The sequence below is a fragment of the Cervus canadensis genome, chromosome 15, assembly GCF_019320065.1.
Source record: "Cervus canadensis isolate Bull #8, Minnesota chromosome 15, ASM1932006v1, whole genome shotgun sequence".
Lineage (NCBI taxonomy): Eukaryota > Metazoa > Chordata > Mammalia > Artiodactyla > Cervidae > Cervus > Cervus canadensis.
The window spans coordinates 50246057-50265028 of NC_057400.1; the positions used below are offsets into that span (position 1 = coordinate 50246057).

At 37.9% G+C, this 18972-nt stretch overlaps 1 protein-coding gene and 1 pseudogene across 1 annotated transcript in view; both read left to right on the forward strand.

The window, feature by feature from the left end:
* MYO3B (myosin IIIB) overlaps positions 1 to 18972 on the forward strand; it is a 476002-nt gene that overhangs the window by 399902 nt on the left and 57128 nt on the right. The gene's annotated exons all lie outside the window — the stretch shown is intronic.
* On the forward strand, positions 2029 to 2771 carry LOC122453783 (annotated as a pseudogene).

Genomic DNA, 18972 nt, shown 5'->3' on the forward strand with positions numbered 1-18972 from the left:
GGCTTAATGCATGAAGATAGAGCCTGACATGTATAAAGCACCTAATAAATGTTTAGCTATTGCCACTGTGTTTTCCCACTCCTCAGGGAATCCTTCTGAAAGTACTTAATTTCACGTTAACAACTCCTTCCTTCCTTCTGTTCAAGTTGTCATGTCTTAGAGAGTGTGCTGATTTCTACAAACTGCACTTGGTTTTTTCCCATTGCCACCACAAGTCATAAGAGTTTATCACCTTGAAACTTTACCACATTTTTTAAAAATTGGACTAATTGGTTGATATTTTCTTTGTCTGGCAGTTTGTGTATTGGGAAGGAATTATGTTTCATTAATACACCTAAATGGTATAAGGGATTTTGATAGCTCCCTCTGACTCAAAACCCCATTTTCATTCTCCACTATGCAGAAGGTCCGTTAGGCTTCTTGGAAGTCAGCAATTAGAACAGGCAGTCTACCCAGATATTAGGCTGGATTTGTCTAACCCAATATACGTGGCGATCAGTGGTCCCAAAGGGACCCTTCCTTTTTAAAGGAAGAAATTAATGATATCCCTTTTCATTACATTGGTGCCAGGAATTTCTCTAAGCAGCCTCTTTAAAAGAACAAATTCAAACAGGCCCTAGAAACAAATGCAAGAGATCTACAAAGCTCTTGAGGGATGAGTTACACACTATCCTAATTTCAAAGGAGAAGTTTTGATGCCAGGATACAATGGCTGGGCTCTCCCAGTGGGCTTTAAATGCCAATTTCTGCCTTTGTGTAGAAATCAGATAAGTGCAAAGAACTTGAGGATTGTTTCAGCTCTTAACTGATTTGTCCTCCAAAAGGACAGTTTGCATTCTAATTCATTACCCAGGGTCTGAATGTTTGGGGTATGAGTCGGAGACAGAGCATCCAAGGATCCTCTCCAGATCTCCAAGGGTCAAATTACAAAGTGTCCGTTCTGTTTGTCCTTCACTGCTATATTTATCCATGCCCAGAGCAATTCAGCTCCTAGCCTCACACTTGCACTCTGTGCTCTGATTTTCAACTTGGATTGCCATCTGGGGACCAGGCTCTTCTCATCTGTTGTGGGCTGCCATTCTTTGTTCTAGACTGCATCCTCTCATTCAGTTTATTAATGGTGAACCCACTTCATGTTGCAGCTTCTACCAAACAAACTCTGTGGGAAAGCGTTGAGAAAAAGTACATCACATTATCTTGCCCCATAAAGGGGAAGTTAAAATAGATGCTCCCTCCAACCCACCACTCAAAGCAAATTAACCCATCTGAAGGACAACCTATAAATAATGACTGAGTGGTTAGAGGACTGAACACACACTGCATTAAAGTTCTGCTTACATTATCTGTAACCATTGAATTATAAACACTGAGCTTAGAGTGATTATCTTCTCTGTAGCACTCCTGACAAATGGTCATGCAGGCTGATTTCACACATTCTTTTGCAGACCTTTTTATATCCAGAGCCCCTCTGAGAAACTAATGTAATCCACATCCCCTAAACTCCAGAAAAATGGGCAAATGCACAGCTACACTATTTGTGCATAATGCCAGGCTCCTCCCAAACATCTTCATAGTCCCATCAGGGTCTACATCCCAGCTTAAGAATGTGTACTGGTGAGAGTAGCTGACTAACTTTGAAGACTATCAATTTTATAGTTAGAAAGCTTGATAGAAGGACTTCTTCCTATTTCCCAATAACTGAACAAGGAAAAAAAAGGTTACTTATTTTTCCGGGTTTAGTTCTTCAACTATTTGTAGATTGTTAAAGCTTTCTTAGTGAGACTTCTCTTTGGGGCCATTCACTCTGTAATTCATCAAATAACCTTTAAAAGCTATGACCACATCCAGGACATTATTAATGCCAAGATTTAAGGCCTTGGGACTAGAAGACACACATGCTATCCGAAAAAGATAGAGCTACCTAGTTCTCAAAAATGCCAAGGCAGGTTGCTATAATATTTTCCTTCTTCATTAAAATAAAAAAACGCTCCTTTTCGTGGCGCCTCAGAGGCTGTCGGCTGCTTCAAAATGAAGCTGAACATCTCTTTCCCGGCCACTGGCTGCCAGAAGCTCATTGAAGTGGACGATGAACGAAAACTTCGTACCTTCTACGAGAAGTGTATGGCCGCAGAAGTTGCTGCTGACACTCTGGGTGAAGAATGGAAGGGTTATGTGGTCCGAATCAGTGGCGGGAACAATAAGCAGGGTTTCTCCATGAAGCAGGGTGTCTTGACCCATGGCCGAGTTTGCCTGCTACTGAGTAAGGGGCATTCCTGTTACAGACCAGGGAGGACTGGAGAGAAAAAGCTCAAATCTGTACGGGGTTGCATTGTGGATGCTAATCTGAGTGTTCTCAATTTGGTCATCGTGAAAAAAGGGGAGAAGGATATTCCTGGACTCACTGATACTACAGTGCCTCGTTGCCTGGGTCCCAAAAGAGCTAGCAGAATCCGCAAACTTTTCAATCTTTCTAAAGAAGATGATGTCCGCCAGTATGTTGTGCAAAAGCCCCTAAACAAAGACGGTAAGAAACCGAGGACTAAAGCACCCAAGATTCAGCGTCTCCTGACTCCACGAGTTTGCAACGCAAACGCCGGTGTATTGCTCTGAAGAAACAGCATACTAAGAAAAATAAAGAAGAGGCTGCAGAATATGCTAAACTTTGGCCAAGAGAATGAAGGAGGCCAAAAAAAAAATGACAGGAACAGATTGCCAAGAGACGGAGGCTGTCCTCTCTGAGAGCTTCTATGTCTGAGTCCAGTCAAAAATGAGATGTTCTAAGAGTAACAAATAAATAAGACCAGACACCAAAAAATAAATAAATAAATAAAATAAAAAACACTGATCCCTTAAAAAATTTTTTCAAAACCTCAGAATTCTTGAAAAGACTAAAATATTGAACCCCATTTATTTCTCCATCACCTTAACTCTTTTTTTAATTAAAAAATATTACTTAGCTATTGTTCAATTTTCCATGCTTTATAGAGAAGGAGAATTCTTAGAATTCTAGACTGAAAGTTAGAACTTAAAGATTGAGATAAAATTATTTTGTATTTTACTTTGAACTCCCTACAAAATGGGGTTAATATTTTCTGAGCCACTTGTAAATGCTCAGATAATTTATGCACAACATATATTAGTATTTATGCTCTCCTTGAAAGCAGTTTCTTCTTGGTTCTCATTAATATCAGTCTGAACTTAGATGCTACCCTGCTTTGACTTCTTAGGCCACTAATTTTGTAAAAATATTAATGGTCCCAGGAATCTCATATGTTGTATTTTAGAGTTCTAAAACTGCTGTTGGTTTTTCTCTTTCATCAAAGGCTGAATAGTAACTAGATAGAATTTAGAAAAAAATCAAGGTAAAGATAAAACAAAACCTCATAAAATCCCAAAATTATAACAACAAACCTGGTCAAATGTCTAGAGACTAGGTATTTGACTTGATTTTAGGCAGTCGGTTAGCCCTCACTAAAAAGTGAGTAGATTGGATCAAGTCATGCCAGAATTCCCTAAAAGTTATATAATTCTGTAAAGAGAAGATATCTGAGTTGGTAATGAGGTATGTGTGTTGACAGATTCTTGACATCTTCCCCCCAGCTAGTAAAATGATTGCAATGTCTGCATGTTAGAAAATATTTTTCAGAAAATGATGTGATTAACTATTCTAACATTTTACATACCTCCTTTGAGTCTACTCACCACCTAACACTGTTTTCTTGCCTATCCTATTAGAATTAGTGCTCTCTACCTTGACACAGAGGCCTGCAGGTATGAGTCTATATATAAGTGTGTGTGTGTATATATATATATATGGATATATGCATGTATGTGTATAATAAGTAACATATCAGACAGAATATCAGCAGGAAATAGATTGCACAGTCAAATTAGGATAGATTGAGAATTGTTAAATCAAGGGATTATTTTATAATAAAAGGTTATGGATAGAATATAAGGAAACTACATAGGATACTATAGTACCCTGGGGGCTAGTGAGAGCAGAGCTGTTAGCATATGTACCTAAAAGGTAAGGAAAGAACATGGCATCTGGAACCCAGAAGGAAAGAACCGTGTGAGTAGAGGGGTCTTGAGAAGACAGATGACCTTCAGTCAAGAACACAGTCAACACAGTATGGTACTGGCATGAAAACAGAAATATAGACCAATGGAACAAGATAGAAAGCCCAGAGATTAACTCACGCACCTATGGGCACCATATCTTTGACAAATGAGGCAAGAATATACAATAGGGCAAAGATAGTCTCTTTAATAAGTGGTGCTGGGGAAACTGGTCAGCTACGTGTATAAGAATGTAATTAGAACACTTCCTGATTACCATATACAAAGATAAATTCAAAATGGATTAAAGACCAAAATGTAAGACTGGAAACCATAAAACTCTTAGAGGAAAACATAGGCAGAACACTCTATGACATAAATCACAGCAAGATCCTCTATGACCCACCTCCTGGAGTAATGGAAATAAAAACAAAAATAAGCAAGTGGGACCTAATGAAACTTAAAAACTTCCGTGCAGCAAAGGAAACTATAAACAAGGTGAAAAGACAACCCTCAGAATGGGAGAAAATAATAGCAAATGAAGCAACTGACAAAGGATTAATTTCCAAAATATACAAGCAGCTTATGCAACTCAATACCAGAAAAACAAACAACCCAATTAAAAAGTGGGCAAAAGACTTAGACATTTCTCCAAAGAAGACATACACATGGCTAATAAACACATGAAAAGATGCTCAACATCACTCATTATTAGAGAAATGCAAATCAAAACTATAATGAGATATCACCTCACACCAGTCAGAATGGCCATCATCAAAAAATTTACAAACAATAAATGCTGGAGATGTTGTGGAGAAAAGGGAACTCTCTTGCACTTTTGGTGGGAATGTAAATTGATACAGCCACTATGGAAGACAGCATAGAAATTTCTTTAAAAACTACGAATAAAACTACCATATGACCCAACATTCCCACTACTGGGCATATACCCCAAGAAGACCAAGACTGAAAAGACACTTGCATGCCAAGGTTCGTTACAGCACTGCATCCAATAGCTAGGACATAGAAGCAACCTAGATGTCCATTGACAGATGAATGGATAAAGAAGCTGTGGCACATATATACAGTGGAATATTAATTTAACCATAAAAAGGAATGCATTTGAGTCAGTGCTAATGAGGTGAATAAACCTAGAGCCTATTATACAGAGTGAAGTAAGTCAGAAAGAGAAAAACAAATATCATATATTAATACATATATATGGAATCTAGAAAGATGGTACTGAAGGTACTGTTTGCAGGACAGCAATAGAGATGCAGACATAGAGAACAGCCTTATGGACACGGTGGGGTGGAGGGGGGGCAGCAGGTAGGAAGAAGAGGGTAGGACTAATAGAGAGTAGCATGGAAACATACACTAACATGTAAAATAAGTGCATGCTAAGTCGCCTTAGTCGTGTCCAACTCTTTGTGACTCTATGGACTATAGCTCACCAGGCTCTCTGTCCATGGGATTCTCTAGGCAAGAATACTGGAGTGGGTTTCTAATCCCTTCTCCAGGAGATCTTCCCAACCCAGGGATTGAACCCACATCTCTTAAGTCTCTTGCATTGGCAGGTGGTTCTTTACCGCTTGTGCCACCTGGGAAGCCCATTGGAATTTGCTGTATGACTCAGAGAACTCAAAGCAGGGCTCTGTGACAACCTAGAGGGGTGGGATGGGGTGGGAGGTGGGAGGAGGGCTCAAGATGGAGGGGAGATGTATATATCATATATATATGATATATATGTATGTATACACCTATGACTGATCTATGTTGATGTATGGCAGAAACCAACACAATATTGTAATTACCCTTCAATTAAAAATTTAAAAAAACAATAGAGTCAGCACACAACAACCTGACAGGAAGGGAGCTGTGGAATAGGAGAAAGTATTTTATCTCTCCCTGCTCACTTCCTTTCTTCCTTCTGATGTCCTGTTAGGACTCCTGTTGGCCAAGCCACTGGGAAGCCAAAGTACTCCATACAGGTCAGTTTCTGGGTCAGAAAATGTGGTAGAAATAGATGGAGAATGGATATGCTGGGAAGAAATGCTGTACCACTTAAAAGTACCCAATATAACTTCAGTTCCTAATAAATAGTTCACATACTCTTTGACAGATGAAAGATGAAAACACTTCTCTGGGATATATTTTTTAAAACAGTGCCTTAGTTAGGAATTGTTCTCTATTTAAATAAACAGACTGGAATACAGTGACTTCAACAGATAAGTGTTCATTTTCTTCATGCTACCAGAACTCTGGGGGTAGGCAGTTTTTTATATTGACTGAGGAGATCAAGAATGTCAGGCAAGGCCATGCCTCTGCAATTCTCTTGCCTTTTTTTTTATGATCTCAAGATGGCTGCTGGAGCTACAGCCATCATGGCTGCATTCTTTTTGAAAGGACAAAAAGGATTTTCCTGGAGGCCCTATGAATTGCCTTTTGTTTACTTCTTGGGGCCCTCCTTTATCTGCAGGAGGACCTAAAAGAAATTTGAGTTAATCAGCTTGTTGCCCCTATGAGAAAACATTCTTTTGGGCAAGAAACAAGCAAGAATGAATGTTGAGTAGACAACTAGTAGTACCTACGCAAGACAGACTTTAATCATCTCAGGCATATGCTAAGGACATAGCTCATGCTGGTTTCTGAACTGGGGAATTTTCAAGTCATATGAATCAAATTGTCCCTCCTTAATGATCAGATTTAGCCTTGGATCTCTCTTCATGGAATATCAAGGCCTGCAGGAAAGAGGCCACTTATAAGAGATGGTTATAAAATTCAGCTTGCTCCTTGGAAGGAAAGCTATAACAAACCTAGACAGCATATTAAAAAGCAGAGATATCACTTTGCTAACAAAGGTCCATCTAGTATCAAGGCTATAGTTTTTCCATTAGTCATGTATGGATGTGAGAGTTGGACCTTGAGTGCCAAAGAATTGATGCTTTTGAAATGTGGTGTAGGAGAAGACTCTTCAGAGTCCCTTGAACTGCAGGAAGATCAAACTAGTCAATCCTTAAGGAAATCAACCCTGAATATTTATCGGAAGGGCTGATGCTGAAGCTGAGGCTCCAATACTTTGGCCACTTGATGCAAAGAGCCAATTCATTGAAAAAGACTCTGATGCTGGGAAAGATTGAAGGCAAATGGAGAAGAGGATGGAAGAGAATAAGATGGTTTAATAGCATAACCAATTCAATGGACATGAATCTGAGCAAACTCTGGGAGATAGTGAAGGACGGGAGCCTGGCGTGCTGCAGCCCATGGGGTCGCAAAGAGCTGGACAGAACTTAGAGACTGAACAATAACAACAAATAAAATTCTAAGACAGATATTCAAGTGTGTTTTGTGGAAACAGTTTGTTTAAACAAAGTGAAGCTACTTATTATGGTAGAGTCTAGAAATGAGAGCAATGGAAAAGACACACTTTTAGAATGCTGGTAGAAGTATAAAGGAACAATTTTTATGCAGAAATATTTTTCAGTGTATATTGAGGGACTTCTAAAAATGGTCAGATCCTTTATCCCAATAATTGACTCATAATCTGCCTTTTTAAAGCCTAGAAAAAGTTATGAGAACAATTAAATAAATTTGATACCACTATACCCCATGGACTATAGCCTACCAGGCTCCTCTGTCCATAGAATTCTCCAGACAAGAATACTGGAGTGGGTAGCCATTCCCTTTTCCAAGGGATCTTCCTGACCCAGGGATCAAACCCAGGTCTCCTGCATTGCAGGCACTAATGAAACCCATATATTGTGGAATAATATATAACTATTAAAATTATATTACAAAGTGTTTATGATAGCTTGGGAGAATTGATTTCATTATCACATTAGCCAAGGTTCTGCTGCAGTTTTTCTTGAGTATTTCAATTCTCTAGGTCTCCTTTTCCTTTAATAGCCACTGAAATGACCAGAGCCTCTATCCTAGTATTAATAGTAGGATTTATACCCTCAAACTGCCCATTAGCACCTCAAACTGAAGGAAAAAAAAAAAAAAAAACACCCCTTTAGAAAGAATTGATCAAGAGCTTTAAAGGGAAGTTCATAAAAGGAAAAAAAAAATACAAATGACCTAGGACTCTATGCAAATGTTCAACTTCAAATTTAATACAAAAAAAATGAAAATTTCTTTTTTGCTTTACAAGTGAAAATGAAAGTGTTAGTCACTCATCTGTATCTGACTCTATAACCCCTTGGACTGTAGCCTGCCAGGCTCCTCTGTCCATGCAATTCTCCAGGCAAGAATACTGGAGTGGGTTGCCCTTCCCTTCTCCATCAGATCTTCTTGACCCAGGGATCAAACCCAGGTCCCCACACTGCAAGCAGATTCTTTACAATCTGAGTCACCAGGGTAGCCCCAAGCTATTTTTTTAAAAAAAGATAATACCTGGGCTGTCAGGAAAACAAGGAAACAAGGGCACTCATAGTATTGTTTGTGTCGGGCAACACCCTACTTTGAGGACAAATCTGCCAATATATCATTTGACTCAGAAACACCTGTGCCATAAACTTATTCTCTGTACATAATTGGACAAGCATATTGGAAGCAATTTTTTTTTCCATTTATTTTTATTAGTTGGAGGCTAATTGCTTTACAATATCGTAGTGGTTTTTGTCATACATTGACATGAATCAGCCATGGATTTACATGTATTCCCCATCCCGATCCCTCCTCCCACCTCCCTCTCTACCCGATCCCTCTGGGTCTTCCCAGTGCACCAGGCCTGAGCACTTGTCTCATACATCCAACCTGGGCTGGTGATCTGTTTCACCCTAGATAATATACATGTTTCAATGCTGTTCTCTCAAAACATCCCACCTTCGCCTTCTCCCACAGAGTCCAAAAGTCTGTTCTGTACATCTGTGTCTCTTTTTCTGTTTTGCATATAGGGTTATCGTTACCATCTTTCTAAATTCCATATATATGTGTTAGTATACTGTAATGGTCTTTATCTTTCTGGCTTACTTCACCCTGTATAATGGGCTCCAGTTTCATCCATCTCATTAGAACTGATTCAAATGAATTCTTTTTAATGGCTGAGTAATATTCCATGGGTGTTATTAATGTACCACAGCTTCCTTATCCATTCGTCTGCTGATGGACATCTAGGTTGCTTCCATGTCCTGGCTATTATAAACAGTGCTGTGATGAACATTGGGGTGCATGTGTCTCTTTCAGGTCTGGTTTATATCTACCTAAAGAAACAAAAGACCTATACATAGAAAACTATAAAACACTGATGAAAGAAATCAAAGAGGACACAAACAGATGGAGAAATATACTGTGTTCAAGGATTGGAAGAATCAATGTTGTCAAAATGTCTACACTACCCAAAGCAATCTATAGAGTCAATGCAATCCCTATCAAGCTACCAACGGTATTTTTCACAAAACTAGAACAAATAATTTCACAATTTGTATGGAAATACAAAAAACCTCGAATAGCCAAAGTAATCTTGAGAAAGAAGAATGGAACTGGAGGAATCAACTGCCTGACTTCAGACTCTACTACAAAGCCACAGTCATCAAGACAGTATGGTACTGGCACAAAGACAGAAATATAGATCAATGGAAGAGAATAGAAAGCCCAGAGATAAATCCACGAACCTATGGACACCTTATCTTTGACAAAGGAGGCAAGGATATACGATGGAAAAAAGACAACCTCTTTAACAAGTGGTGCTGGGAAAACTGGTCAACCACTTGTAAAAGAATGAAACTAGAACACTTTCTAACACCATACACAAAAATAAACTCAAAATGGATTAAAGATCTAAATGTAAGACCAGAAACTATAAAACTCCTAGAGGAGAACATAGGCAAACACTCTCTGACATAAATCACAGCAGGATCCTCTATGACCCACCTCCCAGAATATTGGAAATAAAAGCAAAAATAAACAAATGGGACCTAATGAAACTTAAAAGCTTTTGCACAACAAAGGAAACTATAAGCAAGGTGAAAAAACAGCCCTCAGATTGTGAGAAAATAATAGCAAATGAGGCAACAGACGGATTAATCTTGAGAAAATATACAAGCAACTCCTGCAGCTCAATTCCAGAAAAATAAATGACCCAATCAAAAAATGGGCCAAAGAACTAAACAGACATTTCTCCAAAGAAGACATACAGATGGCTAACAAACACACGAAAAGATGCTCAACATCACTCATTATCAGAGAAATGCAAATCAAAACCACAAAGAGGTATCATTACACGCCAGTCAGGATGGCTGCTATCCAAAAGTCTACAAGCAATAAATGCTGGAGAGGGTGTGGAGAAAAGGGAACCCTCTTACTCTGTTGGTGGGAATGCAAACTAGTACAGCCACTATGGAGAACAGTGTGGAGATTTCTTAAAAAACTGGAAAAGGAAGCAATTTATACTATTCTGTGGCTAGTTGTATTGAAGTATAAAAAAGAACCCAATGATGTTAATTCTTGGTCATTCTGAGAATTTTGATAGATGAGAAACGAGAAAGTGCTTGACATGGTATCTAGCACACAGTAGGTGCTGTATAAATGTTTATTAAATGATAAATTAATTCAGATGGGTAGACACTTTAGGGGAAAATGAGTTTTGTCTCAAAGAACATCTTGCATTTTAGTCTCATCTTGTAAATATTTCTGGTCAACATTGGTAACCACGGACTAGAGCTTAGGAAACAGGACACAGCCATCTGTCAAGAACAGTGGGAGACTTTAGGGATGAGATTTCTTTCTGTTTGTCTGTCTTTCCTTTCTTATCTTTTCTTTCTTGTACAAATCAGCTGAAAATGAATGTGGTCTCCAAACAAGGCTGGAGAAAGAGATTAGTAGTGAGCCTTGGAAAAATCTGTAGGGAGCAAGGTAGACCAAATCAGGTTGCTCGGTGGTTTATTTAGCTTATGCAGTGCTTTGACTGAGAGAGAAACTAAACTGGGTCATCTGATTGACAAGCATAATCATTTTAGATAAATTTGCATAGTCTGGAGAGATGATCTCAGGCCCTGCTGAAAGGAGGGTGTAGCTTACTTTAAAGTCTTTTCTCCTCCTCTGCTCAAACACTTTTCCCATAACACACCTGAAAAATCCCCTAACCTTTGTTGCAAAAGAATTTGACTAGAGTAATCAGTGAAGACAACTTGAAATATTTTGGACTTCATATCAGCAGGTTATAGCACATTAAAATACTCTTGGATTTTAATGATGAAAATATGTTGAAATAGAAACTTCTGCAGGTTGTATTATTTTCTCAGAAATTCCCAACAGAATATGCTTAAATCACTTAATGTAAGAAAGTATCTAAAATAGGTTAAGAGACTTGTTCTTCACTGTTTATGCTACAAAGGGAAGGATGAAGTAATGCTGCTGAGTTAGAAGGACTTTGAATAGAAAATTCAGTTTACATGCATAACATGGTATCTAATTTAAAAAATGAGCTTTAGAAAATGGCTATGGCATTATTTTACTGATTGTAATACTTGAGAATTTTTACCATGTAAATTTTATAGACAACTAAAGAAAATAAAGCTTACATTTTAGGCTCATTTTGAATATGCATTATGGCTAGAATTCTATCATTTGAATTTTTCTAAGTTCTGCTTATCCCGGAAACTAAATATTATTACCCATCTTATGGAGAAAGCTATGAGTGGCTAGTGAGAAAAATCTTAATTTTTTCCACAGCATTAACGTTATCTGCACCAAACTTATTCAAAGTATGGGAATCTATGGTGTTATCAGATCATGCCAGCAAAAGAAAGCTCAATTTTTAAAAAATTATACACCAAGTGTGAATGGGTTTGGCATTTTGAAAAGGGTCTCATTCTCAGTACGTAAATCCTCTCTGTATAATTCTGAAGCTCAGATGTTTCTGATTAGTGTCCTGCTGTCTTACTGGTACCTCCTAGAAGTCAGGAAGATTAGTAGAGTGCATGCGGTCCTCACATCTCAGCATGATTGAGTCCAGGTTTGAGAGGAGGGCAGTGACCTGATGAAGAAATGCAGCCTTCTCTGCCTTAGTCACACACTTAAGAGCCTTAGAACTTTAGCATGGATATTTGTCAGCCATCTAACCTTTAATATTGTCATATTTTTAAATGAGAACTCAACCCAGTGGCCTGCAGGAAACAGATTATAGAATTTTTGCTAGCAACCTTCAGTTAAAACAAAAATTTGAACTGCATTCATTGTCATGAAGAGAATGTTGTCTTTCCAGAGACTCTAAGAGCAAGAATAAAATGATGCAATGCAGGATGAAGAGGGAATGATTTCAGTTATTAACCTGATGTTTAGTTATAAGCTTATTATTATATTACTATTATATATTTATATGGTTAGATAGCATACAAGATGGTTAGATAGCATCACTAACTCAATGGACATGAGTGTGAGCAAACACCAGGAGGTAGTGGAGGATAGAGGATGGCGGGCTACACAGTTCATGGGGTCACAAAGAGTTGGGCAGGACTTAGCAACTGAACAACAACAATAATTATTATAATATATTTCTACTGAAACTGTCATCCTGATGCCAAAATAAAAACTAGATGAGTATTAATGAAATTAATAAGAATTTCAGGAAGATCCTTGTAAATTTCTCTAAGTTCCTCAATTGAAAATGTTAAATTTCTCCCCTACCAGTGAATTTTAGGTGATGCTAGTGAAGATTGTGGAAGATTCAAAGAAAGGGACTTATAGAAATATTTGAAACTCTTTGGACCTGGAAGTATGACATTGCTTAGTTCATATAAAATCATGTAATGAAAGGTTTAAGAAAGTTAACAGGATACAGATCTAATCAGAGCAGTGAAGAATAAATCACTGAGCTTCACTTCAGCATTAGATGTTTTGTTTGGGGCCTTTAACTGAAGTTGGAAGGAATGACTTGACTTGCTGAGTGGATGCTGAGATGCCTCCAGGCAGAAAGTCCAATGGAAAAGAACAACACAGAGCCAGAGTCACAAAGTGAATGTCACTGTGAAGAAAGCTACACCTTTTACTGCTGCTTATGGGGAACAGAAATAATTACAAGTGTTTGGAAATTAGGGTCTGAAGTAGTCTTAACACAGATCTAAACCGTGGAAAGCTCAGTGAGATTTAAGAATGGAATGATGAAGAGTCATGCACATTTTTATGTGCTTCCAAATACAGATTTCATATTCCATTTAGGAACTTTTTAAAGTGACAGTATTAGCATCACCTAGTTAAATGCAGTTTGCAATAGGTCTTCAACTGATGTGCTGCAGTACACTGTACACTGGTGTGTTGTGGGAGAGTTATGTTTGTGCCAAGATATTGAAGCAGTAGGGTCCAACCAGGTAAAAGGAGTGCTTCTGTTTGCACAACACAAATAGTATTCTTTTTCTGTATGTGTCAGGACATGGCAGAGGCTGAAAACTGGCTTTGTAAAATTCCTAAAGTCTCATAATTTTACATGTCCCTTCTTCTAAAGAAGGGACAGAGCCAGAGGCAGGAAGAGTACAGCATCCCCAAACAGGACACCTGACATGCATGGCGATAATGGGCAGAGTGTGGAAGAAGGCCCTGGAGGAGTTCAGGGGACTTCCTGTTGCGTTTGTTTCTTTTGTTTTGTTTTCTTCACTTGACCACACTGACACTCTAACAATAAATACTCAGAAACATTCTAGCAAATGTTCAGGAGTGGTGGCATATGGAGCATTTGATTTTGTTTGTGTTTAAAATATGATTTCCACACAGATGGCATTGGTTTAGCTGTTGTGTGACTTTGTTTGGATCTTTTTGTGCTCAATAAAGAGATGAGAACCATAGCTCTTTGAAACATCCAGCTCCCAGGTTTGATTACGTGATCTGCCTCCCTATATTTGCAAAGGTACAGGCTTTCGTCCCTAAGATACCTGTACTTGTCAGTGAGATTTCAGTGACTCTCAACAGTGGGTTTCAGTTGCATCTTGGAGTATCAAGGTTAAGGCATAAATGGAGGCTGTGAAAATTCCATGGACCAAAATACTTTGATATTTTGATTCCAGAATGCAGTTACTATCGTAGGAATCTGGTCATGATACTAGAGCCGATGAAGCCAACTGTTTCTTTGAAAAGTTGGATTGCCAGGGACAAGGCCTACAAAAATGAAGTCAGTGGCATGTGTGTCCTATTAGATAAGTTGGTATTTAATATCCACAGATATTTTTAGACATCCAGTCTGTCATTTTCTCTTTCAACCTTGGTGGTGAAGGAGGTTGGAGGAGAGAAAAAAAAAAAAAGCTTAAAATACTAGTGATTCATAAAATTGCAAAAGTCACTTTTTTGTTTGTTAATCGTCATACCTATACTTTCCCATTAGCTGGGACCTGAATATCATTCCAAGGAATATTAGCGTGCCAGTTTTGTTTCCTTTTGTCTGTGTTTAGTTTTCTCTGATGGCTGTTCACCCATCTTTCCAAAAGTTAGCTAAAGTCAGTGTCTCACTTTTACATTCCCCACAAAAAAATGCAACTTCCAGTAATATTCAAGTAATATGTTCTTCTCTTTACTAATGTGGTTGATGTCTTAGGTAAAAATGTTTATATAAGAAGATACATGTTTCATCACCAACAGCCTCTGAAGGATATTTCACTGGAAGTTATGAAGCTGCACTTGAATTGTGTGTTAACCTATAAGCAGAGGAGTCATTTCCGTCCTAGGACCTTGAAAGAAAGAGACTCTATAAAACCAAACTGGGTTATCTTCTGAAACTTCAAGTTTTGAATTGTGAGTGATAGAAAACTGAAAGTCATGGAAAATATTTTGCTCTTTTAATTCCTAAATTCTAGAATTCAGGCTATTTTGCTAATTTTTTTTTCCTGCACGATCTGGCTCTTTTAACAATGTTTTCATTATAAGGTGACGGGGATTATCTGAAGATGAGAGTATTTAGTAAATACTTCATCCACCTAAACCTAATTTAACTAATTTGGAAGAGGATTAAGGAGACTCAGACATGAGTATGATCCAGGGGGAAGAGCCAAGATTAATGTACTGAGCTGCCAGAACTATTGTTTCAAACATTGTGAAATCAAATTTAGATCTCATACACAAGTTCTTGGCTGAAGAAAAAGAGTTTTCCAGTTTGGAGTGAAAACCAACTTCTCCCCGCTGCTGTAACAGGAGCATGAAAATGGTGTTTGAAGGAAAGAAATTGCGTGTAAAAAATTGGTTTAAAGGGTTAGAGTTGAGTTAGTTTTCTGTCTTCCTTTTTATTTAGCTCTTTCTTTTATGCTTGGTAGCCTTGGGTTACTCTGGATAAAATTAATCTTTTTAAAATTGGATCTTTGTGAACAAAGTAGCAAAATATCACCATTTCACAGATAAGGAAACTGCTGTTCCAAAAGGTTAGGTGCCTTGCCCATACTCCACAGCCAGGAGCCAAGATTCCACATGGGTTTTTCTCACTGAAAAACCTGGGCTCTGGACCGCTCTATCTTCTTCCACAGCAAATACATTACTCCACTTGGTGTCACTACACACAGCCTCCGTCTGTTTCAGCTGCTTTAACAAAAATACCACAGCCTGGGTGGCTTAAACAAGACATTTCTTTCTTGCAGTTTCGGAGGCTGAGAAGTCCATGATCAAAGTGCCAGCAGATTCAGTGTCTAGTGAGGGCCTACTTCCTGGTTCATAGACGGGGTCTTTTGGGTGTCCTCACATGGCAGAAGTGGTAAGCGACCTCTCCCGGGTCTAATAAGGGCACAAGCCCCATTGAAGGCTCCTAATCACCTTCCAAAGGCCCCACCTCCAAATACTACCACACTAGGGATTAGGATTTCAATATATTAATCAGCTGAATCAGGGTGGGGGGACACAAACTTCTGGTGTAGCAGATACCTAACCCTGCTTTTTGGTGGTTTTCCTTAATCATTCTTGTATGACTGGCAGGGTTGATTCTATTTAGCAAATGGCCATTCTGATTATTGGTCCTTGAAGAAATAACCATTTGTGTTTTATTCTGGGCTAGTTTTTAGATTCTTTATTTGCAATTTTTTCTTTGTAGTTTTGCAGCGCCCCAGACAGTTTCTCAGTTATCACACAGATATCTGTATAAACATTTATTTTACAAATTATCAGCACCCCAGCAACCCATCTGTGAATGATAGGCAGGAATCTGAAGTTCTCACAGCCTTCTCCTTAAGCCTTTTGCTATTGTTGTTCCCTAACATGGTACTTGGAACACAATTGGGACTTCATCTTTGTGAAATAAATGATTCTATCTGATCATCCTAAAAGACTCACCAATAACATCTCCCTTGTTGATTTAGGATTACCTTCTAAAAGCCTGCTATTTACATAACCTTGTATTTATCAAGATAGTTAACACATATTTATCAGACTAGCTGGCTTTCATTAACAGTGAGTAATTTCTAAAGGAACTGGAGATGTTGGTGGATGTTTTTAAGCAATAGCAACTAAAAGATTGGTTCATTTCTTAAATAAACACTCATTTATTAAATAATAAATAAAGTAAATACTTTGATATAAGCCACAGAAAGAGAAGGATGAATATGATTCTATACCTGTCAGGTGGGATAACTGTTATTATGTTGTTCTGTATAGGTTGAAATGGAAACTCAGAGTTAGGGCATTCAACTTGCATTTAGGAAAGGTTCCAGGAGATCAACCTGAGATGATTCTTCAGGGCTAACAGACAGAGTGTCTTGTGCTGGAGCATAGGCCAAGCTCTGAGGAGCAGTAGGAAATGAGCTCTAGAGGTAAGTAGGTGTCAGATCAGAAAGGGCCTTGTGTGCTGAGCTGTAGAGTGCCATCTTCTGAAGTGATGATAGATAGAGTGATTCCCACAGGGAAGCTAAAAGGGCCTGGTGATTGATTCATGGTAGAAACTACTGGAGAGAGATTCTGGCTTGTGCTCTTCCTCAACACATTGTAGACAAGTGATGCCTTTCCAATAACTTTTTAAGGCAAAGAGTCTCAATGGCAGCTGTTAAGGTTATGATAAAATGAAGCTAGAGAAATAAGTCTGAAACAATGGTTTGTCTTTAATGCACAAATGAAACTTCGTGGTCAGGTAGTAGAAGAGTGGAGGAGGCTGTCAAAGGTTGGCATTTTCTCCACCTAACAATGGAACAGGCCCCGTCTCATGGTCAAGGTTGGCACCCACTTACATAAGACACCCCCTGGTGCAACATGGCAGATTTTGATAGGCATAAATATCCATAAGCATGTTTGGTTAAATTTGGGAAACAAATTGGCAGTGTAATTCACAGTGTAACATAGGGAAACAAATTCACAAAATTGTGAATCTATGCCTGTTCTCATTTTTCCAGGTCAGTCTGTTATGAGAATTAATCTGTGTCATGTCTGGTTTTGCTCTAGGTATTCCTCATCCCTTCAGTAATTTGTCATATAAACTCCAATCTTCCATACTTGATATTCAGCTATACTTTGAAGTTGGTCTGTGTGTTACTATTCAGGAATAGGGCTCAAACAAAAGATGTGTGCGTGTGTGTGTGTGTGTATGGATTATATATTGTAAATTGTAAATTCTAAAGGATTGTAAATTCTAAAGCAAAAACCCCTCTCTATAGAAGATATTTGTTATTCTAGAGATTCAACTTCTTCTAGGAGATATGTATGTAGACTGTTATATCAGCAAAGTTTTACTGAACTGATAATCAAACTGCATTATATAATAACTAGTAGGATATAGGATGTTTGTCAATCAAAATCCAAGAAATTAGAGAGTGGCTATTTTGGTAATTGATTCACAATGAACACATGATTGCACTCTTGCAGAAAGAACTGCATCTGGACCTAAGAACTCTAGCCCTCCTACAAACCAAAGAGGGTTCTCAACTCCATTATGAGCCTGGGAAACTTTATTTTCCAAAATAAAATGAACAGCTGACAAAAGGAAATTAACCTTATAAAATAAGAAGAATAATTTGTGTCATTTAGTGGCATGCAGATTATGGACCTTTGATTGACACAAAGTTTCCCCAAAAATATTTTATACTATTAATTGAACAAGCTTGAAGGGGAAGGAAAAACTATCCCAGCATTAACTAGAAGAATATTTCAAGTTAAGAGGTGGAAAGATAGTGCCAATATGTATTTCACAATACATTTTTTAATAAAAAGCTTTCTAAAAGACTGGATGGTCTTAAGAAGGATATATAAATGGTCTTGTTTAGGATAATTTCCATTAATCAACCATAGGTGCACTTTTTCTTCTCCAGTTCTTAAATTAATTAGTAACTACAGTCCCAGTTAAGTTTAAAGTTCCTTTAAAATATGTTACATAACAGTCCTGTTATTACTTCCAATTAGTGCTTAGAGCTGGAATATGCCTTAGAATTCAACAGCCTAATCACCCCCATTTTATGGTGAAAGAAACTAAGGACCAAGAAAGTAAAGTGACTTGCCATAGCTCAAAACAAATGAAAAGACTTTTACCCAGAACACTGAAGCACTTAATATAGCATGCTTATCTTTGTAAATCAGAAAATCTTTATTGTGTTCTGTTTATTGAAGTTAAGTAAATCACAAAGCCTTACCCAGTTTCACCCTGAAACGTGACCATCTTGATGATATGCATGCATGGTGGGCTCTCATTAACCTTCATCAGGTTTAAGCAATATTTAATTCTAATTGGCTTCATTTTCAGTTGGCCATTATTTAATCTATTGAGATTGACCTGTGTAACATATAGTTTTCAAGATTTCAACACAATTTGGGGATTTTTTGCAATGCAGATATTTTCCTTTTGCCCAAGGCAATAATAGACAGGGATGCAAACACTGCTTTAAAGAGGGTGTCTGCTGATTTACATATTTTAAAAGTATTAAGATCAAAGGTAATGAGAATTTAATCCATATGGCATGCAGAAGATAAATAAGAATATTAATACTGTATCAAATACTAATTAAAAGAAACACATGGATCTAATTT